The sequence below is a fragment of the Chenopodium album genome, chromosome 8 (genome assembly GCF_948465745.1).
Source record: "Chenopodium album chromosome 8, dcCheAlbu1.1, whole genome shotgun sequence".
Taxonomy (NCBI): domain Eukaryota; kingdom Viridiplantae; phylum Streptophyta; class Magnoliopsida; order Caryophyllales; family Amaranthaceae; genus Chenopodium; species Chenopodium album.
In genome coordinates, this window is record NC_137841.1 from 36501122 (window position 1) to 36509996 (window position 8875).

Consider the following 8875-nt stretch of genomic DNA (forward strand, 5'->3'; position numbering starts at 1 on the left):
AAACCGTGGTGAGGGCATGCTCTAGTGTAATCCTTGAACCGCTCCCATGCTTCACATAAGGTTTCATCAACCTCTTGGTTGAAGTTGGTGATTTTCCGTCTTAATTTGGCGGTTTTCTCGGGAGGACAATATTTTTCAAGTAAAGCTCTAGTCACCTCATCTTAAGTACTTAACGATCCCTCTTTAACTGTTCTCAACCAATGCTTTACTTTGCCACGGAGGGAGAATTGAAACATGTGCAGACGGATGAACTCTTCCGTAATATTATTTTGCTTGATGGTTGTGCACAACTCAAGAAAGTTGTCCAAATGAGCAAAAGGACACTCATGAGAACTACCACCAAATTTATCACTTTGGATCATACGGATGAGTTGAGGTGAAAGCTAAAAATTATTTTCATTCATAGTGGGGACACGTATGCCACTCCGTAGTTGGAAATTTGTTGGGGTGGTCATAATCTCGAAGCAAGGGTGGAGGAAATTCATTATCACCCATGTTATCTTCTTCGTTGCTCCCAGGAACCTCTTCCGAGTCGGAATCCGAATAGACAATGGAGAATTCCGGAGTACCTTGCAAGAGCCTCCTTACGTTCCTTAAGGTCTTGTTCAACTCTAAATCCACGGGAATAAGCGGTGATTGCTTCCTCTTTCGTGTCATGCAAAGTCAAACAAAGCTAAGAAAACGTTAGCAATGACTATCACAAGTTAAAAACGCAATTAAGAAAAAATAAATAAGAAAAATTATGATACAAATATACACACTTAGACTCATTCAACAATAATACATTCAATTTCACTTTGCCTCCCCGGCAACAGCGCCAAAATTTGATAGGTCATCGTCGAGCCTACCAAAGATAAAAGTCCTATCTTGGTCTCACTAGCTAATAGCAAGGGTAAGAAAGGGTCAAACCCAAGAGAGGCGTTGAATCAACCACCAAGATACTACCGTAGAAATTACCTAAATGAAGTCGATATAGGTTTTGTTTTATGTAACATGTACTAGTTCGTTTCAACCAAGACTAAGGGGAAATTAACAATATTTAGAGGATTCTAGGGCGCGGTATATACCACTCAACTTCATCACAAATCACAAATAGCATGTAGCAAACAATGGTAAATTAAGAGGATAATATAGGGGAAGTAATCTAAAGCACCCAACTACTCTCTCAAGCTAGAAGGATTACTTGAATCATGAATACAACCTACTCTCGTGGTTATAAAGCATAAAATAAGTATTAAAGCATAATCACGATGACAAAAAAATTCCCTTGACTGGAAATTCCTATTCTCATGGTGTAGACACCCATTTGTGTCTCCCCGAAACCAAACCCAGTGATGAGTACCTTTCACGTCGAATCATAATCGAATAAAGTGAAAGTGTGGAAAGTTTAGTGTTGCGGACAGTTTTAATTTCTTTTCTCTTCTCTCTATTTTTGATAACCTATTTTAAGAAAACAGCTAATCTAGTTTGGGTTGGTCCATGATATGGGTCTAATAGTATTTTATTTGTATATGGCTTGAAAAGAGCTTTCCAACGATATATTATAAGCCCAATTCCAATAAATATTGAGGAAGTTATGGCCAAATTACTAAACTGGGCCTGGTTTGAGCCTTATATGCGGCCCAATGATCTAGAGGAGGGCCTAATATAGATTTATCATTCCTAATGCAATTAGGAATGGTTTTAGTCTTCTAGATTCTTCTAGAAGTTTCTTTTCATTCCTAATTCAATTAGCATTGATAAATTGACTTTTGTGTACTTTTTAGAGTTTTTATCAGAATAAAAGAACATTTTTGAGGAAAATACGATTTTATCCTCCTGTACGGCAATTTCTATCTGGTTTTAAGAAAACGCTGAAAAACTTAGTCAGCGCCAAATGCCAGCATTAGCGCCAGATGCTAAGCTTGGCGCCTGGCGCTAATGTCAGCGTCTGGCGCTAACCTGGTTTTACGCGTCAGAACTCTATTTTGATTTTTTTTTATCTTTTTGGCTGATTTTCTCTATAAATAGCTTCCTAAAAACTCCGTTTTCATTCACCAACTCTCATCAAGATTCTCTTGATTACTCTCTCTCTCTCTCTCTCTCTCTCTCTCTCTTTTCTAAACTAGCCTTCTCATGAATACAAAATTCCGCATTCGCAAGACTTAGATACACCTAGCCAAATTCGAAGTTGCCTTCGCCCTAGACGTGAAGGGTTTAATTTCTGAGGGTTTGGTCCCAAATCTCTCTTTTAATTATTTAATTTAATTGTTTTAATTATTATTTTCCTTGAAGTTACTAACGTGTGTATTTTGTTATTAGAAAGAGGTACGAGGCATTCAAGTAAGTACTTTAATGGTTTAATTGATATTATGATAGAGAAATCATGCTTAGATTAATATTATAATTCCTAGTATCATGTCTAGGGTAATTGTAATATCAAGTATGATTAAAAGTATTATTTTTCCTATGTTCTTCCTAATATTTATGATTGTTAGTATCATGTTAGGATTAAAGCTTTGATCTTTATTGTTTTGTGACATGCTAGGTTTTGTTATTAATCTTGTTAGTATCATGCTTAGGATCTTGCTATTATTATGCTTTAACATGAACATGATTATGATTTTGATTATTGTTGTGTCGAATTATATAATTTAACGTAATTTGTTAATTTACGAATTATTTTAAGTAATTTGTTAATTTACGAATTATTTCATGTTATTTGTTAATTGACGGATAACTTATATATATAATTTAATTATTATTATGTTGCTTGATATATTTATTTTTATTGCTTGATCACACCTTTTATGCATGTTTAAAGGGAATTTGGTACTTATAATCACGCTTAATAAGATATTAATAATCTTGTTAGGGTTAATTTGATTATAATTCAAGTGATCGCCAATAATAGATTTATTTGTGCATTAAATTCAACCAACATAAATTAAAAGGTTTAGGGCTAATCCTATTAATTGCATGTTAGTCAGAAAGCGCACATGAATACGATCAGAATAAAGTAGAGGTCTATTATTAGGGCAGGTTCAATCTCTTTTAGGTTGGATTTGTACCTTCATCCCCGAACCCTATTTGGTTCAAGACCTTATGGAGTTAACGATCTCCTATATCGTTAAGGGGTGTAACCTTCACCTCGTGAACGGTTTACAAGTTCCTAACAAACTTGTTGGCGACTCTTTTGCTCTATCTTCTTTCCCTTTGGACGTCACCGTACTTTAGTGTATGATCACAGTGGGATTCAAGCTAGGGGTTAATGCTTGAAATATTTCCTACAGTTTTTGGCGACTCCGCTGGGGAGGATTTCTATTTTAATTCCTGAAATTTATTTCGGCAGTGATTTAAAATGAGTGGATGAGACTCGAAACGTTATAAGTAACTCATGTGCGTAATTTTGATTAACATTATTGTCATATGCATAAAAAAGATCTCATTGGAAAGACCATCCGTAATGAGTTAAAACATAGGATTTTACCCGTAGGAAATTTGAGGAATATCTTTCACAACTAGGACCGAAATAACAGTGCGCGAAACTGGAAAATTTTATCGAGCACAGAAAGCTGCTGAGGCATGTAGGAATTAGCGTCAGCGAATAGAAGTTAGCGCCAGAAATTTGACCGTAGCGCCAGACGACAACTCTGTCGCCAGGTGCTACAGCCAAAATCCGGCGCCAATCTCTGTTTGCTGGCGCCAAATTCTTCTAATACCGAGCCAGAAATATGCGTTCTACTTTCGACCAGTTTTTCGCATTGTTTGCTCGATCCTACTCCTGATTGAGTTTTTCTCACTTTTCTGAAACCCATATGTGTTCTACATATGGACATAACCCTTTGGGAATTCATGCTCCATCTACCTGATTGAACACTCTGAGCAACAAAGGGTACATCCGAGATTGTTGAATTTACCAAACCATGGAAGCGAGTTTTTTTTAAAACTCACGGTGTCCCATCCACTCGCGCCAACCCTTAATGGTTAGGCTTTTGCGCGGTGCATCCGGACAATTAACCATGGACCCTCTATTGACTAACCCATATCCCGAACTTTAGAGAACTAGAGCCATGGTTAGGTTGCAAACTCATTGCATCATATTGTGCCTACTTGACTAATTGTGCATTATTGTTGTGCATACTCTATGTGTTTTTCTCAACCGTTTGTCTGAATTGTGTTAAGATTAAATAAATTAATTACTAAAAGAACTTTGCCTGATAAATTAATTTATTAATTAATTAATTTGAGTAAATAAAATCTAATATTTTAATCAGAATTGACCTAGTACGACTTTAGGCATACCCCTGTTGATTAATAACACCAAAAACAGTTTCAGATTGAAGCTCCAGCAATGGCGCCAAAGTCTGAACTGTAGCGCCACTCTGTGGAGTGTGGCGTCTGGCAACAGCTCTGTCGTCTGGCGCTACACTGCAAAGAGAGGCGCTAGTCCTGTCGTTTTGACGACAGTTCGGATTATTGATCGAGTCATCACCTTGTGTCTAATTAACCAGTTTGCTAATTAATTCGGTTAAATTTTATAGTCAATAATAATTTGTTAAGTCATTAATCAAGTCTAGGCACCAAGTCCCATGGTCTTACACAAAAGTCCAAGCATGTCACTTACACTCAACGCACACAGCAATACACATACTTTGACCATGTCTAAGAGAGTCTTGTATGCACGTTTTATCCGTCATTTTTTTAGGGGGGTAAGTCGGATATTAATCCTCCAATTTAAATACCATACTTGGTTCCAAAAATATATACATTATTTTTGCCAAAAATATGCACCTTTTTTCATTTTTCCTCTTTAAAACCGTAAAGTCAAGGTCGATTTGAGTCAAGTAATTAAAACACAAAATGGTTTAAATTACAGCGCGTGGTCAAGAAAGGAAGGGCGGTTAATCAAAGACAATCTTTTCGTACAAATGCAACTTTTCGACAAACCCATTGCTCGTAAGAGGAAAGCTAGGACAGTAATGGCAACTCAAGAAGAAGTCAATGAGCTCTGGAACCAACTGGTTACCGTGACTGAGGCACTAAAGCTCCTAACCCTTAAGATCGATGATCCCGTGAAACAACAACAGATGGACCTCATGCAAGAGAGTCTAAGCAAGCTATCTAGCGACTACAAGTTAAAAGGAATGGTGTCCTTCGAACAAGTGTACTATTCCGTTAGTGGGTTAAGAATTATTAGAAAGCTAATATATTCAGTGAGGTCAAGTGATCGGAATGCCTGGGTGGAGGCCGCTTCTGATCAGTAATATTAATGAATAATTAATATTACAGCTTAATCTTGACTGAACCCTTCGGGTCACACCCAAGCATTCAACAAACAAAACCGACGAATTAATTCGGAAGGAATTAATGAGTCGACAGAGTAATATTTATTTAGACGTCGGAAATTCGAGCTTAGAGCATCGAAACCGAGCGTCGGAAGTTGAGTCGAAAAATAGTGAAAGACGAGACGAGAAATAGTAATAAATTAACAAAAGACCAAAATACCCCTAGCATCGGAATGCCCAAGCAAACCGAGTGCTAAGGGCGTATGGCCTAGCATGGTGGCTAGCATGCGCACCAAGCCGAGCCTAGGCTGGCTGGTGCGTGCTAGCGCACCCATGCTAGCATCGCAAGGCTAGGCGCTGCCTAGTGCGTGCTAGCATGCCAGGCGCAGCCTTGTACGCGCAATGGCTAGCAAGCCATGCCGCAACAAGCTGCAGCAGCTAGCACGCTAGGCACGCCAGCTCGCCACAGCTAGCAACAGCATGGCTAAGCCATTGCTTACTGCCTAGCAGCGCTGGCCAAGGCGCAAGGCCAGCAGCAGCCCGCACAAGCATGCTAGGCTTGCTGGCCAGCAGCTCCTGGCAGCCCGCATGCGAGTACTGGGCCTGCTGGGCTTGCTGGGCGTGCCTGCCACGGACAGCAGCACATGGCAGCCCACCTTGGCTGCCTTGGTGCCCAAGGGTGGGTGCCATCTGGCTAGTGGTCCTTGAGTGTGTGTGGAGTGAGGTGGCCGGTTATGGGAGAGGGAGTGGGGAGCAAGTTTGGTCCCCCCCCCCCTTCTCCAAGTGGTCATCACCTAACCACTCACATGAGCTTGCCACTTGTTGATTTATTACTAGCTTGATTATTAATTTTATTTTTTCTTTAAAATAAAATGGAAAAATCATACTATCCCACATTAATGGGAGAGTAAATGATACTCCCATCATTTCCTATAAATACCCAAGTATGGGCATTGGGAATGATGCTTGAGTAAGAGTTGGAAAAGGCATCACAATTAGTGAAAACCTTTGAACTCAATATAATTACTCGGGTTTTATTGGTCGGGTCTTGCTAACCCCAAGACATTGGACCTAGTCGGTTTTGTTGGTGCGGGTGGACTTCGTTGGAGGTCTCCGTGTGAGCGGGACTTGAAGCTTTCAAGTAAGAGCTCATTTTGGAGCGAAGCACGCGTCAAAGGTAATTAGCTTATCTTAATCTTGTGATTAATTTAATTATGTTTATGGTTTTATTTATTGTGAGTGCGGTCTTGTTTTTGGGTTTGTTTCCGCGGTGAGTCGGACTCACCAAACCTCAACAGCGGTATCGGAGCCTCGCTCGTTTATTTTAAAATCATAATATTTTCAAGGTGTTTTTATGGCTTAATTTTTATGGTTTTAAGTTGCTAATTAGATTAGTAACTCGTTTTTCCAATTTTTACCTCGTATTAGAGCTGTCTTCAGCTCCCGAACCCAGATTTCGACCCAAAAATAGTGAATTTTGGGTGGAAAAGGCGTTCTGGAAATGGTTACCATTTTAGGGCTCGGTTTTTAGCCAAAAAACAACCAGAAATGCATTTTTCGAGGGATTTTTCGTTTTAACGAAAAATTTTAAGTCATTCTAACCTTGAAAATTGATTGCATATTTATGGTGGTTATGTATTTAGTTCTTTCCTTAATTTATATGCAATTTTAGACCACTTTAAGCATGATTACTTGGTAGTAATTGGTGCTTGAAAGTTTGGTTTTATTTTTCACATAATTGCAAATTGATTGCATTAAGTGTGAAATTGTTATTCTTTGTTGCTTCCAAGTACTAAAGATTCAATCTTTATTTATGATAAGTGATTGAAACTTTGAGTTACTAAATTCCATGAATTTTGGTTAAACTTTGTTGATTTAATCATTTTTTAGTTGATTGGAATCATAAAGTTTAAAACTTGTGATTGAAATTGGTTTATCTTCATATTGGAAGATATAACTTTTCATGGAGTCACAAGTATTAAAGTTGGAGTCTTTATTGAACTTATGTTCATTTTTCCAACTCCCTTTTATTTTGTCAAAATCTCAAGATTAATTTAAAATGATTAAATTAATAGTGAGAATTGCTCTAATTTATTTCATTACACCAAGTTAAACCAATTTTATTAAAGAATGGTTCTTGGAAATAAATTTGGTTAATTGCTTTTGGATGAATTATTTAAGTTGGACTTGTAATTTTTCATTTTTCCTCAAAATTGATTCTAAAATTAATTTAGAATTGATTTATAATGTCACACACAAAATCGATAATTTTCGAAACATTAGCACGCAACACGAGGCCTAAGAACCCCGAACTAGCTCTCGGCCAGCTGGGCTGCTCACGCAACCCATATGTGGCTGCCGAGGCTGCTGGGCACTTCGTTCTTAGGTTCTTGGTGATGTGCGTGTGTGTGTGCGAGGAAGGGCGTGGGCTGCTGCTCGCTGCCAGCAGCATAGCGCGCCAGCCAGCAGCAAGCAGCAGCAGCAGCATAAGGTTGTGCGCGCTGTGCGTGCTGCTATGCTTGGCTGGGCTGGGCGTAGCGCATGCGAGCACAAGCAGCCCACATGCATGCTTGGTGTTGCGGGGGTGCGCATGGGCATACTACGTGCTTGTTGTACGGTATGTACAATCCCATAATTGGCACAATAACCCCGGGTTATTAAGGCGATGCTATTTTAAAGTTAATTTTAGCGTTGCTTAATATGTAAATAAGGGTGTTTTTTTTTTTTGACTCCAAGTCTTAGTGCTAGGCACTTAGACATTTTGGAATTCGTAATTTTGCTTAAATTGTCGTTTTAATTATTTTAATTATTTTGTTTATTTAATTAAAACTTTTGGAGGCTAGACCTCGGTTTTTGAGCGACATTTGCAAAAATTAATTTTGGCAAATATTTGGGTTCACCGACTTAATTAATTGGATTAGTTAAGTTGGATGCGGAATTTAGTGGGAGCGTCTCTTAGTTATTTTCATAACCGGTTAAAACAACTTTGACTAGTTTAATTAGGCGTGTTAATTGGATTAACCACCTAGATTAGTTACTAGTTCTCGCGCGTTTTATGCATTGTTACTTGTTTATCGTTGTAAAACGCATGGGCCATTCACAGATAGTGAATGGATGAATGGAATTTAAATTCTCTCGCAGGTTTTATGAAATGGCAACTAGTGGGGCCCGATTAGGATAGAAAATACGGACTGTGATCCGTGATGTATTTTTGTAAATCTAAATACGGTCTGCGAACCGTTGAGTATTTTTGTACCTTAATATTTAGATTAGTCCTAATCGTAGATACTAGCAATTGTAATATTTTGGTCAAGTCTTGAAGATGGGGTTCTTAGAAGACAAAGCCATGAAGTTGCAAATGAAGACCTTTTGAAGACTTGAAGATCTCAAGGGGTCATGCTAGTTGCCAAATGCATCTCTATTTATGTTTTCGATATATATTTATGTTTATATATATGAATTATATGTTAGATGCATGTTTAGGATTTCGAATGTTGAGATGATTAATTAAGTTCACTTAAATCAACCAACATAGAAACCCTAGGTCCCTAAAATATTGAGTAAAACTTGCCATTCCAAAACACACTTACCAAGCGAACGAGGGTAGT

General features: G+C 38.3%; 1 non-coding gene across 1 annotated transcript; it reads left to right on the top strand.

Moving 5' to 3' along the window:
- On the top strand, positions 1 to 107 carry LOC145557217 (small nucleolar RNA R71). Its single transcript, XR_014092266.1, has one exon. It is a non-coding gene; the product is annotated as a small nucleolar RNA R71 (small nucleolar RNA).
- The last annotated feature ends 8768 nt before the right edge of the window (positions 108 to 8875 follow it).